Raw genomic sequence first — 22,189 nt, 5'->3', positions numbered from 1 at the left:
TTTAACCAAGACATTTGTAATTATTAATTTAATGTTAATAAAGTAAAAAAAATAATAAAGATACACGAATTTTATTTATTTTTATCTCTTATTTTCAGTCATACTTTTACTTAGGATAAGGTGCTATGGAAATATTTTAATTGAAAAAGGGCGCCGCAACTCGGAAAAGTTTGGGAACCACTGCTCTAGATAATACTCTTCAAATAATTTTGGCTTTACAATCACTGTTTCCTTGATTTAATCAAGAAAACAAAAAGAGGAACTGTTAAAATCTGATGTGTGCACTTCTCCCTTTCGAAGAATCCGGATAAAGCTTGGTATAATCTACGACAAATTTTATTGTCTATCTACTAGCATTTACAATCGGTACCTCATAAGGGACCATAAGTAAATTTGATTCATGATAATCACATGGAGAAGTCCCCGTCGAAATCCTTCATTAAAGCATACAAAAATTCAACACTTAATATACAGGAAAAGCACTTGTACAAGTGGTCCAAGGAAAGTTCAATACTTAACTTAGCGCTAGAAATAAATCAAAGGAGGAAAAATATAAAATTAAAATGAAAACAATGTCACGTAAAAACAAATCGTAGACTATGAAAGTGACGTTCACTACACAGTGATAAAGATTCATTTTGTGTTCCCACTCATAGGTTCCTTGCTCCAGGTCACTCGTCTGGTTACATCTCCCAGGTCCAGCTCATAGAAACGTTTTAGTCGCCTGTTATCACTGCTGTCCAATTGATTTACTGCCAGATATCTCTTCGAAAACAGAGGGTAATCCCAGAGAGTAATCCTAGATAGTCATGAATTTCTGTACCCCTAACCAACCACGGTGCCTCTGTTAAAGTACTCATCAATCCATTTTGCAATCTTTGAATTATCTCAAATTTTCTGTTACTCGTCATACCCGTATAGCTGAATCGTCTATCTGGTTAAGTCCAGCTAGATTTAAGGATAGATCTGTAGATCAAAATGTAATAGATAACGACAACTGTGATTTTCTACCCAGCAACCAATTTAGTTCCATACACATGATTTTAAGCTGTTTCCTCTATTCTTACACGTATTCCTTCCAAGTCAGGCGTCGATCCAAGTGTAGCCAAGGTACCGTATCCGATCCGTGTGAGGAATGTAGACGCCATTCAGGTGCACCCGTGGACAGTCACCACGTCTCATCATAAATGTCACATGGCTCGATTTGTTCTGATTCACTCTTATTTTCCATGTCGTCAGCCACGCGCCGATCTCGTCTAATTCTGATTACAGTTTAGTAGAGGCTTGATTCGGATCTTCATCATCAGCTAGGATTGCCGTGTCGTCTGCAAAAGATGTGACAGTGACGTAATCCGGAGCAAGATCTGATGTGAAAATCAAATACAGAACAGGTCCCAAAACAGAGCCTTATGGAACTCCCAACTTCGCATCGAAAAATCTAAATAATTCCTGATTGAACTTAACTTGGGAATAGCACCTATCCGGAGAACTGCGCAGGATTAAATAAAATGGCTGCAGGAAGCTCTATTTTAGCTTATTCAGCTGACCAGGCAGCCAGACCTTCTCAAAGGCAAGCTGAACATCCAAAAATGCTATTGAGCAGTACTTTTTCTCCAAGCATTTGATTATATTGATATTTTGCAATATTTTTATTCGGTAATTTTTATAATGATAATTTTTTATTAATCATAACCTGTAAGTTACTAACATTTACATTATTATTCAATATTAGTGGGGCTGTTGTTGAGGCATCAAAAGTAGATCGGTGCTTTGTAAGAGTTTATGCAAAAGAAAGTCGACCTATATTCGAAACCCAATTAATATTTGTTTTTGGGGTTTTAAATCATATTTAATATAATTTACATTTATTTTTTTAATTCTACTTTTTACGTTTATTTAAATGTAGGTAACGTTCAATGAATTTTTTGAAACATTAGATTAAAACTACACCCTACCTGGTTTCTTGTGTTTTCATTAATTAACTTTAAATTCAGTTATATTAAAATTGGACCTTAAGTATTTCTGTAGAGTAAGGATATAATTAGAAAATGTTCGTAAAAAAATAATATGGGTTTTTTTTTTTAATTGAATAAATGAATATAATTCTTCCACATTCTATCGCCCATATCATTCTTATCTTTCTTTTTTGGAACACCAAAATATTTATTCTTCCTCCTTAATTGATTTATTTGTCTTGATTATTTTCGTACGTTTAAATTTAGCGCACTATCCTAAGAATGTTTTTTTTTTTTTAATTGTCATGTGCATTAAGTTAATTAAAGTCTTAGTTGACAAAGATTGATCTTCCCGGATCTAACAGAAAAATATAATTAGCCAAATCAATCTTTCTCTCTCTTTTTGAAATAAATATAAATACTTGTACCAATACATTTTGTATCTCATTGTAAAAGCGAAATATATATTTTAAGATTAAAAATGTATCTTGATTTCTTAAAACTTGACAAAAAATAGTTTTAACATTTTCTATTTTAGTAATTATTATACAGGTTATGTGAAAACTATACATGCTAATTAATTAATTAATTGGATCTAACTATATTTCTCGGAGTGTTTGTACTCAATTAATAGTTTTTAGATTATTATTGTGAGCTATAAACTGATTCACCTGAAGTTAAGGCTCCCAAATAATTTAATTATTTTAAAAAAATATTATGAAAAAAATTTACTTATTAGATCCAAGATCTGATTAGCAACATGTAGCCGAAATCATAAATAAAATTTATCTTTTTATACAAGACTATCATTAGATAACAATCATTATCACACTTGAACATTAGGAAATGTATAAACATATCTGTACCTATAAAGCAATTTATGCTGGCTGGCTGACTGACTGATTCATCAACTTCCAGCAAAAAATTATTGAAGATAAATTGATGGGCATGTTTTTCTTACGGTGTAAGTACACACTAAGAAAAGATTTCTTGAAAAAAATTGAACAATGATTGCAAATTTTCTCGATTTCAGGTTATACTAAACGAGATATTCACCATATTGGGGCTTGAAAATACTCTTTTTTTAACCCTGCCTTCCGGAACCAGACCCCCAATTAAGCATGAACACGGTTCGGGAAGGTGCCTTTGCCTCTAGCCGCCAGATGAGAAAAACGTCAGGCCCGGCTGTTTCGTTCCTGCCCTTCATCACCCTGCAACCGGGACTCAGTCCTTTGTGCTTCGCCTCTAACGGGAACACCCTCGGAGGGACGGCCGCACTGGAACTCAGTCTTTTAGCTCAGGGGCTCGAAAGTCCCCGCACTTCATCACCACCGCCCTTCATTGCAAGCACGGGCAAATGGCAGTTCCGTACGGAGCTGTCCCTCACCTCCTCGCTTCTCGATATTTCATTTGCAGTATTCCCACACAAAACCTGTCGAAGTCCACCGAACTGCGTAGCATCGTTCCAGCGATGGTTCCCACCTCGAGGTGTCCAGTTACGGCAATACAGTAGCGGCATTCCTCGTCTCATCGTGGGCACTGGAACATCACGTGTTCTGGCTATCTAACTCTCGACAATAGGGGTCTTCAGCTCTTTGTCCACACAAGTATGAACGAAAGACCCATGGCCGATCATGAATTGTGTCAACCAGAATTCCAGTTCGCCAAACTTCCTTAAACAACACACCCCCAATATATTACTGTATGTGCGACAAGGCTAGCTGCACCAGCTTTCGGTTAATTGACTAAATATAAACATAAAATAAAATTAATCAAATTATTTAAAAAGAAAAAGAAGAGAAATGAAACATGGTCATTTCCTAATGGTGTTTGTCGGGTAACGCTAAGAACCGAACAAAATACAATTTTAACCTTAGCAAGTACGGGTAAGCTAAATTATAACTAATACTTTTAAGATGGAGGCTGACTGTTTTGAAACATTTTTAGATCACTCAAAGTTTCGGGTCTTGTTCTGACCAAACCTTTGCTTTGAAGAAATTACAGTACACTGATGTTTAAAAAAAATTGATTAGTCTGTGAAGAAATTACAATACACTGATATTTTTTAAAAATTGATCATTATTTAATTTTTATTTATCACTATTACTCTGACAAGCATGAGTTTAATGAACACAACGGGGTCGAAGGGGCAGAACACTCTGCCTAGCCTGTCTTGGCTCACTTTCATCGCCATTCCCGGCTAAATATCCCCTGACCGTGATAGGAAACACAAGAAACCATATAGTGCGGGCGAAGCCGCGACGGAGATGGTAGTAAAAATTTATAACAACGGTATAGTAAATGAACATCTTGGACCTAGATAAAAATTTTATAACATGTTCGTTTATATTCTGTATAAATGTGTATCCAGTTAAAAAAAAAGCTCGTGTGTACTTATGTACGCACGTAAGAAGTCATACTTCTTTGGAGTGAATAAAAAAAAAGTTTTGTACAGTCAAACAAATTTGAACTGAGTCAAACAATCGATAGACGACATTAAATGACATGAATAAAAGTTTGAATAAATAACACTTAAATTAAGTAATATTTATTTTATACAGTTTAAAAAGTAATGAAGTATTCGTTGTCATATAAAACAAAGTTCATCAAATATATTTCGATTAACTCTTCGGATGACGATTGAATAGGCAAGAGGGTTATCAGAGGTTTATGATATGAAAAACATTATACAAATAATTTTATTTTATAATAGTGTATTTCATTAAAAATTTTTCTTTTGTTAAATTTAAAATTATTAATGCAAAATCAAGAATGCGTGCTATTTTCTGTGTTATTAAAAAATATAATTTTACTCTAAAAAATAATACTTACCTAAATATAACCTCATATCTTGATTCACCATTTAAAAAATAAATATACGCTGCAATATAAATCAAATTTTATGAATATGAACAACAATATTCACAGTTAAAAATATCCGTCACAAAAATCCGTGTATATAAATATATATTTATTACAACTCAATATCTGTTATGTTTACAACACGTGATAATCACTTAATCGTATTGAACGACTGACTGAATTAGACACTACACGCATGTGCGTGCAAACTGATCCACTTGGCCAGCGCAAATCTTTATGGTGTGTTACATCGGCGCGCGCAACTTCCGTAACTTGCTGAAGTTACACTCAGATCAGTTTCTCCTAACGCGCCAAAAGAAGAAGAACTTCAACAACTACCAAAAATAATATCAGGCAAATTATGATAACTACAGGACAGATTTACAGAAGATGGTTATAAAGATGAATGAAAATAATTTGAAGTAATTCTAATTGTTTTATATTTTTTACAAAATTTTATTTTTTTAAACCGTTTCTAAAAAAAATAATTCCCCTACGTAAGATCAATATGTATTCACTATATGAAATTTAATTAACTTTAAACGGAGTAGGATGTTTTCTACTACTTTCTTAACTAAGATGATAATTAATACAGCTATATTAGCATGAGAAGTTAGCCAAAATACAGATGAAACTGAATCCTGCAAGTAATTCCTTTTCATGGCAAAACTAGCTGCATAATGATCAGCAATGGAAAATACCTCTGATTACTGTTTTATTTACATCAATTCCTCTATATGCATCACAGCAGTAAGATAGACCGGAAAAGCTTATTTAAAACATTAATTAATTTACCTTTTGTATTTAATGCCTGTACTGTCTATACGCAGTAAGAGAAAATTCATCGGTATATAATAGCAATACAGTTAATATAATTATTAACTAGAATATACAGAGTAATAAATTATTTTCTCGCGGTACTTAAAAAAAATATTTTTTTTTTTAAATAATAAAATTTTGCTAAGAGGTAATTTATTTTATATTCGCATTATCAAATGACATTTGTTCTAAATAAATAAATTGTTTGTAAAATGCTGCGAAGTTATATCTGTTCGAATGACTTGAGTATTTAAAATTCTTAACATTTAGTTTTTCACAACTGTATATTTTATTATGATTAAATACTATTACAATAAATTATGCTGTTTCTAAAAATATTTATCTATTAAATTAACTTCTGGTACAAAATATTATAAATTATAACTTTATGTGTTAAACACGCACATTGTATAAAATATCAAACAACATATCATGAAACACACATGAAAAACGTGCTCTAAAGTCGTCTTTTTTTTCTTTCTTTCCTTACATTTGCTGATTTAAATATTATCGTACATATAATTCATTGCTTTTCTTAAAGAAAACTTAGCACATTTGAATTTTAACATCGTGTTTATTCGAAGATTATTACTGCTTTAAAAGACTCTAATCTGAACAATAATTAGATAATTTTGAACTATAACATTGCAATTTGCTTTCTCTAGTGTTAATTTCATTTTAATGTTATAATTACGTACATATATTCAACTTAAATTCGGTTACAAGATATCGTAGTATAACTAACGCTTAATAGACCTGTTAAGAGAATCAGATTTAAATAAGCACTCATTGTGTTGGGTAATGATATGGCCGAAATTTAAAAAAAAGAAAAGAAAATTGTCGCGTTCTTTGCCTCCTCTTCTGGTAACTATCCTGTATTTAATTGTTTTTATCATTAACTCTACTGTTTATTATCTTCAACAAAAAAATCAACCGTAAGTTATTTCCTGTTTAACTAGAATAACTTTTAATTTTTACTTCCTTGTATGAAGTAAAGGAAGTATTGTAATCGCGAAAAATCTTGGTTTTCAGATTTCAACGGAAATATCCATTTTGACCATCGCTGAATCCATTTCTACTAGTTTCGGCATGGTGTCTGTACGTAGGTATGTATGTACGTACGTAAGTGCGTATTTATCTCGCATAACTCAAAAACGATTAGCTGAAATAGGATGTTGAAATTTTGGATTTAGGACTGTTGTAACATCTAGTTGTGCACCTCCCCTTTTGATTGTAATCGACTGAACCAAATGTGTCCAAAAACGCCCAAAATCCAAAAAAAAAAAAAAATGGATTTTGGTATTTTTCTTAACTCGGTAATAAGTGATCATTGAGAACTTTTCAGCGACATACCATAAGTAGTACTTATTTTCATTGACTTCAGAGTTGTGATCAAATAAAATTTTAATTAATGAAATATTTGGATCGTACAAGGGAAAGACATAGGTTCGAATCCGACTTGCCGATGACTTGCAGGATAAGCACCTAGGGTCCTGCTGGCAGTACTTGTGTAAATTACCAGCCTTACCACATATAAAACAGCGACCGCTTCTGTCTGCACCTAAACAGAACTAGGCCTATGGTCTGGATTCCAACATATGAAGCAAAGGTCATCGGATGTTCGCCGCACCACTCGACAGGCCACCCACCCAATCCGTACTCGCCCATCAGACAGTACTTTGTTCACCAATATAATATAATTAATAATTGTATTATTAATTAGACGAACTCAATTTAACGTAAATTTGAATAGTCTATATATATAACTTAAATCGGTAAATAATCATGTCAGATTAATATTAATGTCACAAAATGAGGTATGTAATTTCATGGATAAAAAAGAAACTATATTTGCCTGGAAGGATCCAGGATTACGGTAGGAAAACATGGAATTGTTACGTTTCCTCCGGGGTTTAACTAGATTTATAATAACGGTATCAAATTATCTGAAATCATCGAATGACGTAATCCATACATACAGATAATTGATGATGAATCATTAAGATACGTCATTATATTCAATATACTTGATTTCTAGAACATCAAATGTTTTATTACTATTATTTGTTTTGTTAATTTTATAATATGGTCGATTATTTCCTATTTAATAATTTAAATTTGCTGCTATCAAATTATTTAAGTTTTATATATAATGGTACTACGCCCTGTTTCAAATTACAATAAATTATTTGTATATATTTTACATTTAATTGTTTAAAATATGCTTAATGAACCTACAATAAAATTTAAATTCATTTTTAAAAAATAAATTTAAACCTACACGTATATTTTAACTTAATTGACCCACGTTTTTCTTAATTGTGTTTAAAATTCTCTACAAATCATAGGCGTTGGTTGGATATAATACTACTCCTTTCTTTCTTTTAATTTATTTGAATATTAATTTCTGTTTAAAACTTTTTAAAGTGTGTTTAATTACGTAAGGAGGAATAAAAAAAAAGTGTTACTTACTTTTAAAGAAAGGTGATCGTAATACTTCGTACAATGTAGCTTTTAGCCCTGAAATAAAAAGAAAGTTCAATTTATTAGAATTGAGTTAGTGAAAACTATCTTAATTAAAATTTACATATTAAAAATATTCAAAGGAAAACCAATTTTACATTCATTATGGCTAAGAGAATAAACAAGAAAAAAAAATTGTTCTGATATTTATCGAGATACACTATTCCAACCTATTTACTTTCTCATTCTCTTGGCGGCCTTTTAAAAAAATTTAAGAGCATCATTTTCCTATATACAAAAGCCATCTTAAAAAATTTCACATATATACCACGTATACATTAGTACAAATGTAACTGAATTTTGTTACTTTCCGCGATCCTTTTAAATTTTTTTCAAAATGAGATTTATCACTGTAATTTGTTAACATAGATATTTAACTATTAAATCACAATAGAATCAGTAAAATCAGTACTGACTGTATTTGAAATGTTTTAGAAGAGAGTGGCTTTTTGAAGAAAAAAAAAAAAGATTAGAATGTTATAAACAAATTTTGATAAAAAAACCATAAGGATTAATCAGATATAAAAAGATTAATAAAAAATTGATGTGACCCATATTTTGAAATATGTAAATGTGTTTACACAGTAATTTTCTGTTTACAAGAATTGACGTACCAGTTATAATAATTCCACAATTCGATCTTAATTTTTTCTTAAAAAACATAAATTGGAGGATAAAAAGAGTGTAAAGGAAACATCGACTACTTTTTATAGAATATTTTTGTACATATTGATCCGTTATATCCGTAAATAAATAGCCAGGTATACTTTTTTATTACACTCTCTGTATATTTTTGTGAGTGGTGGTTTTTTTGTCGGATCTCGATGTTTCATGGTCCTCTACATCAGAAAATATATAGTTCTCGATGCGTCATTTTTGTTACGATAGCAATATTTTCGTTCTGCTGCATTCTACAATATTGGAAGAAGTTTAATAGAAAAAAAAAAAAAAACAACAAGGCGTATTTTTGTATAAAAAGTAATCTTGCTCTTAATATATTTTAATTTAAAAAAAAAAGTGTTGCTAAATACTAAATAATGTCATGAATAATAAATTATGTATTTCAGAAACAAAGAAATGTTTGTTGCATATTTAATCTAAGATGATAATATATCTATATATTTAATCAATACTTCAATTACGTCATAATAATAGATTTTAAAAATCTATTAAATCTATTTTTAAAATTTTTTATGATATTAGTGCGCTTTAGTTGCGGAGAATACACGTAAAAATGTTGTTAATATTTTTAGTACAGATTTTTGTTGCAATTACCTCAGTTAAAAAACCACTGAATTTTATTCCTTTGTTACTTTTCCCTAACACTAAGCTTTGTGAGTTAATGATGTTAACTCTGGCTACGCTGTATCAAATATAGTTGAAAACTTCTTTCATAATTTAAAAAAAAAATTACTAGATAAGTTTTGCGATACATAAACAAAAATAAATTACTACACAAACAGATAGATAGATATTAACCAATCCGCCTTAATTAAGTGTGACAAGGCGAAAAAACTTTCCTGCAAATTTCCCAATATGTGACATAACTGAATATCTCGTTAACTGATGCTATTATGCTATTAGATATATATACATCAATATTGTGTCCTATGTTTCATCTAAATTATTTCTTTATTTTTTAATCAAATAAGGCACATAAAAGGTAGATGGTTAAAAAAGAAACAAATATGAATGTATTTTTTAAAATTAAAAAGATTTTAATGAATATCTGAAATTTTTCTTTTGCTGTTGCAAAAAAATTCTAACAAAAACAGAAAGGAATAATTCCATTTTAATGATAAATTGCCTAGGAATGTTTGCCATATTAAATGTGACATTCTCAGATTGGCCAAAGCATGTTACATAGTATTGTGACTGTTAATGTCGAGCCATAATTTTTTTAAATGTTTGTCGTGACAAAACGATATGTAAATTTTTATTAAAAAAAAAAATTGTTCATTTTAAATGAAACAATATTTGTTTATATTCAAGTAGTAAATTCTTAACTGATTATCCTATCACCTTATAAAAAAAAAACTGGCAAAGTATTTCATGACTTACACGGCTAATAGTAATAAAAATTAAAAGTTTTAGAAAAAAATAAAATACATATTTTTTAGAAATGTGAAAAAAATTTTAAGAGAATTTTTTTTTTATATATTCATATATATAAATAAGAAAAAAATTCTCAAAACCCTTTCTCCATTTTAGGTACGAAGACTGTCATTTTAAGAAAAGCTGTCAACATTTCTTGATAGCTTATATATAAAGTATAAACTACCAACAAAAAATTTTGAAAAATATTTAAGCCGAACGTAGATAGAGCAAAATAACAAAAAAATATATATTTCCATTTTAAGATATGGAGTCTCTTTTTAAAGTCTTTTTTTCATTATTTATAAACAGATTGATTTCAAATTGCACGGCAATCTCTGCGGAGATGAATCTATGGCCAAATATAAGAAAACATTTTTATATTAACATAGGTCAGACAACGGTTCGTTAACGAATTTCGCCTCGCGGGGTTATACAGAAAAAGGTTTTTGTATTTTCCGACGAAACCTTTTCGTGTTTTACCCCGTTTTTTCTTAAAAGCCTAACTGAGATAAATGTCACGGATCACTTTTATTCAACTTTTTAGATCAAAAACCATAAGGAAGCACCAAACTTACGGCTCGATTTGAATGCCAAAAATTTTAGTACATTTTAATTTCACAGCGGGAGCAGAAATAAGTAAATATTTTGCGAGCGGAAACTCGCTAACGAGTTTCCGTTTTCTGACATGTGTTTATATGAAAATCTTTTCTTATTTTTGGCTACACAATCATCTGCGGAGAGATTGCCGTGCAATTTGGAATCACTCTGTATTCATTGCAGTAACAAGTTTTAAATCTGTTAAAAATCTGCCAAAAAAAAAAAATAGAGTTCACCAAATAGCGGTCGAAATTGGAAACTTTTGGGTATGGTTTTTGAAATTCGCGTTTGATTTTTAAATAAACGCATTCTGAGCGTGTTAGGCGTGTGAGTAACAAACATTACTCTTTTTTTTTACACTTAGTTTCCCCGCACCCCGGAGCTGGACACACAATTAACCATAAACTCAGCCCCGGGAGGTGCCTTCGTCTCATACTATCTCGGAAGGACGCAAGGCCCCGCCCAGGCAGCCGGGACTCGTCCTTTTTGTATGACACGCCTCAAATGTGGACTTCCCAAAAAGGAACTCCCCACCGGGACTCCGGTCGTGACGCCTCGCCTCTAGTGAGGAACCCCCATAGGGATCCCCGCCGGGACTACGTTCTTACATCCCCCAATGGCATTCAGTGTTCGGGTGGGGACTCCTTTGGAATGCCATTGGGGTACTGTAAGACCGTAGAACCGGAGGGGATCCCTTTGGGGGTTCCTCACTAAAGGCGAGGGGTCAAGATCGTTGTCCCGGTGGGGAGTTCCCAAAAGGGAACTCCTTATGTGAGGCGTGACATTCAAAAAGACTGAATCCCGGTTGCCTGGCGGGGCCTTGCGTCCTTCCGAGGTAGTTTGAGGCGAAGGCAACCTCTGGACTCAGTTTATGCTTAATTGTGTGTCCAGCTCCGGGGGGGCGCAAAAACTACAGATGCATAAAAAAAAACCATTGCTCTTTAATGTAGGATAATTAAAGAGCGTGCAGGTAACAATTTTGTATACAGTACGTCTTTTGTATGTATGTATATATATATATATATATATATATTTTTTTTTATATAGCCTACGACACTCCCGCTAACGTAAGGATACCAACGCGGGGTTGTATTTCTAAATCGGTTCAGACGTTGAACTGGTATGGTAGAACAAAAATACATAATACACACATCCTCAATACATTACACTCCTTTTTGGGCAGTCGTGTAACAATTTCGCTTTAATAAAGTTTCCTCAAAAATGCCTCAGAAAAAAATCAGAATTGGTCTTTTCCGCCACTCCCTAAAAAAATTTTGAAAAAAATTATTACGATGAATGTCTCATATAGAAATATTTGAGCCAAATTTGAAGAAAAACGGTTCTGTCAATCTTGAAACATTAGCTAAAAAGCAGTGGAAATACATGTACATACCTTTTTTTGGTCTAGATGAACTAGTTGTACCCTAAAACGTAAGTGTGTACAAAAAACCCGATATCCCATTTTTCACTTGATCACCTCACTTTATCTTTTAATATGGACAGTTATTCTCGCTATATTCGCCGGGAAAATACAAATCTTCCTTTTCAGTTTTTATTTACTTTTTCTGTGAAAAAAATAGAACTGTTATTAACAAAATTGTTGTTTTGTAACAATAAAAAAAAAAAAAACCAAAATCTCTATTTTATGTCTCGTGAATGGAAAATTATATTCTAATTCAATAAAAAAAAAAATATAAATTTAATTTTTTTTTTTTTTATTTTTTTTTTTTTTTACTAAATTATATTTGAGAAGATTGAATGAACTACATTTTTTAATATTTATTTTTATTTGGGAATGTTTAGTTTAAATCTTTAATTAACTAAAAAAGTTGATTAATAAATGTTTAATATGTCGATATCAAATATTTTAAGAACAGACTTTGAAATGAAAATACAAAGATTCTTAGTTCAAATGTTTCCTAACGAATGGTTAAGCCTTACTGTTTACAAAGTGTACCAATTCTATTCATGGTTTTTTTTTATGGAATTTCTTGTAATTTTTCTCTAGTAAGATTCTTTCAGTTAAATAAAACTAAAGCTATATCTTTAAAATAACATAAATGAAAAGAAAAGAACGTGTACTCTTTGACAACAAGCAACAGGGCATGACTTAGAATTCTGCTATTATAGAGAAAATGAGATTCAACATTACGTCTTTTAAAATTCAGAGTATTTTTATGTGAAAATACAAGAAAATTGGTTGGAAAATTTGTGCTTATTTATTCAAAAAAAAGAAGAAACAGATTGATTTATAACTCACTTGACATAATCTTTTCAATAATGAATGAGGGAATATACATATATAAACATATATACCCGTAGAGTAAAAGTACATTATTCAAAGGATATCCATTCTTTACATATGAAATAACGTTATCTCGTATAACACTTTATCAAGTAACGAGTATCTCAAATTCGATGCAATCTCTTTACGTAGTTTTTGCATTCCTATTCAACAGTAAGTTTTTTACCTTTTCAATTACTTAAGAAAGGCTATTTTCCTTATAAATGCAACGCTTATTGGGTTCTCAACTCAATTTTTAAAAAAAGCCGACAACAAAGTTATAATAGTTTACTGGCATTAGTTATTTATTCTTATATAGTGAAAAAATAATTATATATCATAAAATGTACCTAAGATTTCTTTTTGAGTAATCTATGATGAATTTTTATAGTAAAATTATCATTATATGTTTAAATAAACCAAAAAAAAGCTCTAAAAATTAAAAAAAATCGTAATTTTTAAATTTTTTTCTGTTTTCCCACCTCCAAAATCACCTTCAAAATAAAGGTTTTGATTTTTCTACGTTTACTATGATAAATGGAAGAAACTATAAAAAAATTTCATTATAAGATATACAACTTATAAAATGTTCCCTAAAATTTCTTTTTTTGAGGTGGGGGTGAATTATAACGAAATTCTCTTGTAAAATTATTACTAAAAGTTTATTATTTGAACTGTTAAATAAGGTGTATAAATAGACAAAAAAAAAAAGTGATGAAAATTTCCGAAAATTAATATTTTTAATCTTCGATCGGGTCTCCCACCCGTAACATTGCCCTCAAAGTATTTTTTTATTGCATACACTACTATACATAGAAAGACATACTCGGTTAAAAAATATAGTTTTTCAATTTTTGGGGAAAGGAAATCTCTTGGGACAAATTTTTTTAAAAATAGTAAGTTAAGTATGTATACATGTATTGAGGTTAATATAAACTGGAATTATATTTGCAAAATTCTGAGAAAATTAATCCTCAAAAAACACCCCAATTTCTGCAGATATTGAGCCGAAAATTTTGCCAAAAACATTGCCCTGTATGTATATATAAAAAATCTCAAAAAAATCGATTTATCAAGTCAAAATTATTATACTTCAAACAAGCAACACGTCAATACATAAATACACGTACAAACGCGTACATACATAAATACGAACATATCCTCCTTGTAGGTAGATTTCAAAAGAAAGCTACCTATTGTAATGGGTACCATGATTCCACTTCCGGAAAATTTCGACATATCTTTGCGTTTCACATCCCCAGACCCAAAAACCACCGTCAGCTTAAAGGTTTACACACACACACACACACACACACACACACACACACACACACACACACACACACACACACACACACACACACACACACACACACACACACACACACACACACACACACACATATTTCACTTTCTTGTGGACACGTAATGCCGTAATTTTGCGCCAATCACCTTCAAATTGTTTCTTAAAATAACTCGACCCAAATTCTCGGTTGAGTTCGGTAACAGCCAAAATCGGAAATTCGGGGTGGAAATGGGGTAGCTTTTTCGAAAAAAACATAATATCGCTACAACTTCTTTATTAAGTAAAATATCGAATTCGTTTAATGTTCCTACGATTCATTGGGTAACGGCCTAAAACTTAGGTAAGTAAAGTGTTTTTATATAACCAACCATTGGTCCAGGATTTTTGAAGAAAAAAAAACACCAACCTTAATAGGCACAGTATCAAATCGGTTTAAAGGGGTCCTTAGTTCGCTAGATATTGCCTAAAACATTTGTCTGAAACAATTTTGTTATGACCAACCTTTACGGCATGAGATGACCAAAATGTTGCAGGAATTGTAAGATGGGGCTTGTCGTATGCTAAACATGTGATACTTTTTTCACATGCAACCATTCTCGTATTGAGTAAATTTGAAGTTTTTCTTAACTCTAAGGTGGAGATTTTTTTATCCCCTCCTTAGAACCGGTGAAATATTTTTTGAACTTTTTTTTAATTTAATTATATTGATTTATTAATAATTATTAACCTCTGACGGTAAAAAAAGTTTTACAATAAATAAGAATTCAATAACAACAAAATAAAATAAAAATATGAAAAAATCAGAAGTTAATAATGTAATTAAATTTTATCTACTTTTCATTTAAAAAAAAAAAAGAAATGAAGTCGGATTCGAACCGATGTACCTTCCCCTTGTAAGAGCAAAATATTTCATTAATTAAAATTTTATTTGGCTGTAACTCTGAAACCAATGAAAATAATTACCACTTACGATATATCGTTGAAAAGTTCTCAATGAGGGCTTATTACTGCAATTAAAAAAATGTAAAAAAATCATTTTGATTTTGGGCTTTTTTGAAAACTTTTGGTACTGTTGATTGCAATCAAAAAGGGAGGTGCAGAATTAGATGTTACAACAGTCCTAAATCTAAAATTTCAACATTCTACTCCTAATCGTCTTTCAGCTATGCGAGATACACACGCACATACGTGCATACAGACGTCATGCCGAAAATAATCAAAATGGATGCAGGGATGGTCAAATGGAAATTTTTGTTGAAATCTGAAAACCAAAATTTTTCGCAATCGCAATACTTCTTACAAGGATATAAAAATCGAGATTTATAAATAAGAATTAATTATTTTAATTGATTCCAAATTATTTTTATTGGTAACTGCTCCTTAGTTATTGAATTCACTGCTGTAACAATTCGACAACGCAGATGTTGAAGAGCAGCAATCTTAATTGACCGGGTTACCCAGTGGTTACTCGACATCGCAAACCAGCAAATTTCGAAGTCATGAGTTCTAAGGTTCAAATCCTAGCTAAGGCAAGAATAACTTTTTATGGATTTGAATACTAGATAGTGGATATTAGTGTTCTGGTGGTTGGGATTCAATTAACCACACATCTCAAGAATGGTCGACCTGAGACTGTACAAGACTATACATCATTTACATTCATACATATCATCCCCATTCATCCTCTGAAGTACCTTACGGTAGTTTCGTAGGCTAAACAGAAAAAAAATAAAACCTTGAAGTAAAGATTTTATATATATATATATATATATATATTTGTTGTTTATATTCTAATGTCGACATTTGACAAAAAAAGAATTATAATCCAGTGTTCTGTCTAAAGTAATAAAAAATATTATTATATTTTTTATTTAAAAATTAAAGAGATAAAACATTTCACTTAATAGAACGTAATAATATTAAAAATGCCTATCTTATAAAAACAAGATTTATAAAATAAAATACGAATATTACACGTGTAGTCAGTTCCTTATAATAAATTATAATATGAAAACAAGTTTAAATTTAATATTTTATTATAATAGAATACGAATAACATAGGGCAGCTTACACTTCAATCTCAACGCATCACTATACATTTAAATAACTTGTAAATAATGACGTGGTATTTAATAATTAAAGGTCCGATGTTTAATACAAACAAGTGGTTTTAAATGGACTATTATTTAAAATCAGTAAAAGATCTTTAATAATTAAAAATAAATTATTTTATTTTATTATTTTTTTTTTTTTACGTAAAATATCTATTTTTCAAACCGAATGAATTGTTTAATTTTAAGGGGTTGTAAATGGGTAACCCCCCCCCCCCCCAAATTACAAAATAGTTTATTTCGTTATATTTTTGGACAGTCCTAATGTTTTAGGTAGATTTCATAAGTAAGCTACCTATTGTATGGGTACCATGATTCAACTTCCGGAATGACATATCTTCGCGTTTCATATCCCCCAGACCCCAAAACCACCATCAGCTCAAAAGTTTATAAATATATATATATTTATACATATTTACACTTTCTTGTGAACACGACAATTGCCGTAATTTTGCGCCAATCACTTTCAAATTGATCATTAAAAATAATGTGTCCAAAATTCTCGGTCGAGTTTGTTAACGGCCAAAATCGGATCATGGGATTGGAAATGGGTGGGGGGAGCTTTTTCGAAAAAAACAAAATATCGCTATAACTTTCTTATTATGTAAACTATCAAATTCGTTTAAAGTTTCTACTATTTTTTGGACTAGGGCCTAAAACTTATCTAAGCAAGGTTTTTTGATATCTTGTAAGGTATTTTGAACCACTGGCCCAGGGGGTGGAAAAAATGGGGTTTCAAAGATAAAAAAATCATACCTCTTTTAATAGACACAGTATTGAATCGGTTTAAAGTGGTTGTTACTCCTCTAGATATTACCTAAAATTTTGTCTGAAACGATTTTTGATATGACCAACTCGTACGGCAAGGGATGACCAAAATTTTACTGGAATTATAAGTTGGGGCTTGTCGTATGCTGAACATGTGAAATTTTTTTCACATGTAACTATTGCCGTATTAAGTAAATGTCACTTTAACTTTAAGGTGGAAATCTTTTTTTATACCCTACTTAACACCGGTGAAATCTACCTGGGCCTTCCGGTGCCAAAAGGGATTTTTTTTTGGGGGGGGGGTTTCCTGAGTCATGAAACATTGAGAAGTGCAATATAACCTGTACACCATATATTTTTATTGATTATCATTCTCCCTTTTTGTAGCGTAGCTGTAAAGCTATGACACCAAGAAAGTAAAAATTAATTTCAGTTAGTTACAAATCGATATAAAACGAACTAAAAGTAAAAGAATAATTTTTTTAGTTTCTTTAATCCCGAAGTTTTGAAGTCAACACTATGTAATCAGTGTTAGAAAGTTATTTTTTATGCTTGGAAATATTATTAAAATTCAATTGCGTTTACTGATGAATACATATAAAAACTCGTATCATTTCACCGGTACGTAAACACAAAACTTGTCTTCAAATTCATTCAAGTCTTGCAATTATAATTTAAATATTAAAATCCTATAATAATAATAATTTATAAAGGAATACGGACAAAAAAAATAAAATAATAATAGTCTAATGTTTGGAAGAGAACTCGTTTAAGTTCGTAATCAAAATGAATCGTAATCAAAATGTAATTAAAAAGATCCTGCATGGTGCCAGTATTTGCGTCGACAAAAAAAAAATTAATGTTTATTTGCTTTACTTTTATTTCGTATTTTTTTATTACATATATTTAGTTCTAAAAACATTATTTTCCGGTAAATCTTTCTCTTTTTTTATAATTTATTTGTATTATTCGAGAAAATACACGCAAGTAATACAATGGTTTTTTTTTATAGTATAATGAAAGTAAATGATTAAATTTTTTTTAAAAAGGAAAAAATCAAAACTGTTTTAATTAATTTTCATATTTATTCTTTCCCTTTAATTAGTTATTAAATTAGATCTTACGTAGTAGAGAAAGAAGCTCCTAATAATGGCTAATGGATCCTCACGTATACATTGCTGGTGATCTAAAAGTTATAATTTTATGGTGACGTAATTATTGGATAGCTCGTAATCCGTATTTTATTTTGTTTTAAAAAAATAATAAATAAATAAAATAATAATAATAATTTGACAACTAAACGATGTGAGTGATTTTAATTATACTTTTCAAAATTATATCATTCGATAACCGTAAAATGTTTAAAAATTACAGAAATGTGTTATATAGGTTGTTTTTTTTTTGGATTCTAGATAACTTGTTTCGTTCATTTGAACGAGCAGAATAATTCATGATGAAACTCAAAAATTACTCTTATTATTTTTATTTTTTAATTTCACTTAAGTTTTTCAAATAAACCATAAAAGAAGCATTAATATTTTTTCCTTAAAACCTCTTATTTAGTTACATTTTTATTGAGTTCTTTACACACAGTCCCTCTCTCTCGCTCCCTCTCTCTCACTCTATATATATATATATATATATATATATATATATATATATATATATATATATATATATATATAAATGTAAATGTTCGTTTGTTCAAAATCTTAAATCACCGAAAGTTTTTCACCAATTCTTTCGAAATTTTGACACAATGTTGCATTTGAATACCCGCGTGTTTTTATGTACCTACTATTTATATACCTAATTGTCACACGTGTGACAGGTAAAAACATGATTTTTTTAAAAACAACGCAATCTGTTGGACGTAAAAGCAACACACAAAATATTTTATTCCGTTTCAGTGTTTCCGATATGTTTATCCGCTATAAAACTAAAAAAAAACTACTGGACCGATTTATGCGTTGAGAAAGGGAAAAATCGGAAAAGGAAAAAATTGAAAAGGTTAAAGGGAAGGAGAAAATGGGGTAAAGGAAAAACGGGAAAAGGAAATGGAAAGGGGAAAGGTGAAAAAAGGAAAGTAGAAAGAGGGAAAGAGTAATGGGAAAGGTAAATAAGGGAAAGAGAAATAGGGAAAAAAGGAAAAAGGGAAAGGGAGAAATGTGGAAAAGGGGATACGTTAAAATGAAAATGTGAAAAGGGAAAATGAGGAAATGGAAGAAATAAAACAGGAAAAAGAAAAAGGGGGAAGGAAAGGAAACGGGGGAAAAGAGAAAGGTAAAATTTTGTGAAGTTCCGTAATGTTCATTTTGTTATTGTTTTATCAAACTTTCAATTGTGTTCATTTAATCTATCTATATACTCAAATCTAGCAATAGTGAAGCATTGTCGGGTCTGCTAGTATTTCGTATGTATTTTATGAAAAGAAAGAAAGATATTTCAAATAATTTTTTGTAACGATATAATTTTTCCAACATTGTACTTGTGACATAGTTAATATTACTTCAAAAAAAAATCTATGTAACATAATGGAAAGATTAATTTTTAATCTAAAAGCTATCCATGTATTTATTGTGCTGATAACATAAATACTGTGTTTAATAAATATAAAATTTAACGATATTTCTGATCGTAAAGAATGGACAATTCCGTTGTTTGAAACAATTTTTTTTCAATAAAATACAGTTAAAATTATAATTAAAAATTGAGCATTTCATAGGAAATCATTTTTCTGAAGAACAAAGGATTTTTTTAGTAAGACAAGAAACGTAATAGAAAAAGAAAGAAACATGAAACAAATCATTACTATTATTATTTGTTTATTTTTTGTAAGATGGCGGGAATCGACTGCTTCAGTCATTTTCCCTATGATAATGGAAATTTGTAGCGTTGAAAAACGCTACGTCTGACCGGGATTCCAACCCAGGACCCTTATTATTATTATTACATTATTTTAAAAAAAATCGAACTCCGCTAAAACATGTTTCATAATTATTATTACAGACTAAATGGAAAAATGAAAATATTTAAGTTGGAAATATGAATTAAAACTTCTTTCATTTTTTCTTTTATGGAATACATATTACAAGAAAATTAAAAAAAAATTATTTATTCAAGATAACAATTAGCTAAGTCTTATATTTTATTATCTGTTCAAAAATTAATAAAATTATTTCCTTCCTTTATCACAGACAGCCTAAAACATTATATTTTTCAGTCATGTTAAATTTTCCTGGAGGGTAAACCAATGTAAAACATGGAAAAGAGTAGAGGAAAAAACAAAATTCATTATCATTCTAAAATAAAAACTGATTTTGTTACAAAAGTTACTGTTAATATTGCTGTAATTAATAATCGTTGTATTATCTGATAAACAGAGAAGTAAGCTCATTTTGTTTCAGAGAATCAGAAACAAAATTACAAAATACCTGTGGTATATACCTTTATTTAGTTACTGCATGTATTTTATTTAGAATTAGAAAAAAATTTCTCGGGAGAAAATTTTTGTTAATACTGCTCTTTATGAAGAAAAGTGGCAAAGTAGAATATGTAGTCTATTTTGAAAAAAGGTATCCTAAAGCAGACCCGCTAGTATCTAACCAAATTAACGCTAATTTAAAGAGAAAAAACGAAATTAAAATACAGAAAACATTTTACATTTGTAAATTACACTATATATTAAAACTTATAATAATAGGAACTAATATATTAAGTTACATGGATAACTTAATGAGTTTTCTTCGATTCTTAGACTAGAAATTGAAAAAATCGTGTGAAAATCCCAGTAAAACTAAAGGAGAGGTCTACTTGAATTCAGAAAAAAAAATTATTAATTTTTTTAGTCTATTAGTTGGCAAAAATCATTGAAAATATTGAAAATATGCTCACTGATAAACATAGCGTAGATCACCCAACATTCGCCTGTTAGGGTGTCATTTGAAAATTTAATATTCCAAGACATACATCCAGCATCACATTATGTTGGAGTATCTCCAGGAGGCATATTAAGTTCGGACGAACCGGAGGATACTACAACATCTGATTCTTCACTAGTGGTCTCTTCTTGTTTTATTTTAATTTTAAGACCTTTCGAAAACTTTTCGTTGTTTTACTGGGAGTCGGAAGCAACTGTTTTCTTGTTAGATTTAGATAATTTTTAACCTATATCAACTCAGTTTTATACGGTAGCAATGTAATATCGTAGAACTGAAGGCCTTTCGTCATCTAAAGGAGGGTTTTCTCTTAATTTGTGGAGTGGATGATTTCGGAGGGGCTGATTTAAGAAGACTGCTTTATTAAATTCTTTTGATGTAGACAAGCCAGAACTTGAGGACTTATTTTTCAAAGGATTCTAACTGCAAAATTCTGGCGGTGTTCAGCTACGAATGAGTGAAATACTAGCAGGCTGACCCAATTTAGACATAGATATTTTGTGTAGTTCAGCTTCTAGGTTATTTATTTGATCAGTCAACCAGTTCCTTCATTGTTATCTTCATTTCCCGATACGTTATTTTAAATATATATACATATACATAGGTGTCCCAGAAATACCCGAAGAAATTATTGTAATTTGTCATTAATTTAGCATCAAAATAAGAAGAAAAAGGTTTATAACTATTTCCCTGGAAGGACCAAGAAAAACAGATGACGGCACCTAGAAAATACGGACGAACGAGAGCCGCTACAATCATGCAGGATCTTGACCATGCGGAAGAGACGCGCAAAATTCTACGGACATCTCAAAAGAATGAATGTCGACAAGGTGATCAAAAGAATCTTCAAACACCTTACACAGGAAGCAACGACCAACAGGATTAAAAAAAAAAAAAACGCAAAAGGAACTAGAGGAAATGTAAATTAC

The 22,189-nt window shown here is 30.4% G+C and overlaps 1 protein-coding gene across 10 annotated transcripts in view; it reads right to left on the bottom strand.

Annotated features, from left to right (window-relative positions):
• LOC142331023 (uncharacterized) overlaps positions 1–22,189 on the bottom strand; it is a 735,029-nt gene that overhangs the window by 340,625 nt on the left and 372,215 nt on the right. For 9 of the 10 annotated variants that reach the window (XM_075376598.1, XM_075376602.1, XM_075376605.1 and 6 more), the window contains one exon: positions 8,109–8,156. The gene's annotated coding sequence lies outside the window, so the exon portion shown is untranslated. Of the gene's footprint in view, positions 1–8,108; positions 8,157–12,246; positions 12,321–22,189 lie in introns of those variants that run through there. The other variant, XM_075376604.1, reaches the window with a different exon arrangement.

The sequence above is a fragment of the Lycorma delicatula genome, chromosome 10 (assembly GCF_047948215.1).
Source record: "Lycorma delicatula isolate Av1 chromosome 10, ASM4794821v1, whole genome shotgun sequence".
In the NCBI taxonomy this organism is placed as follows: domain Eukaryota; kingdom Metazoa; phylum Arthropoda; class Insecta; order Hemiptera; family Fulgoridae; genus Lycorma; species Lycorma delicatula.
Note: the sequence above shows the minus strand (reverse complement) of the source record. Positions and strands in the feature narration are given on the sequence as shown.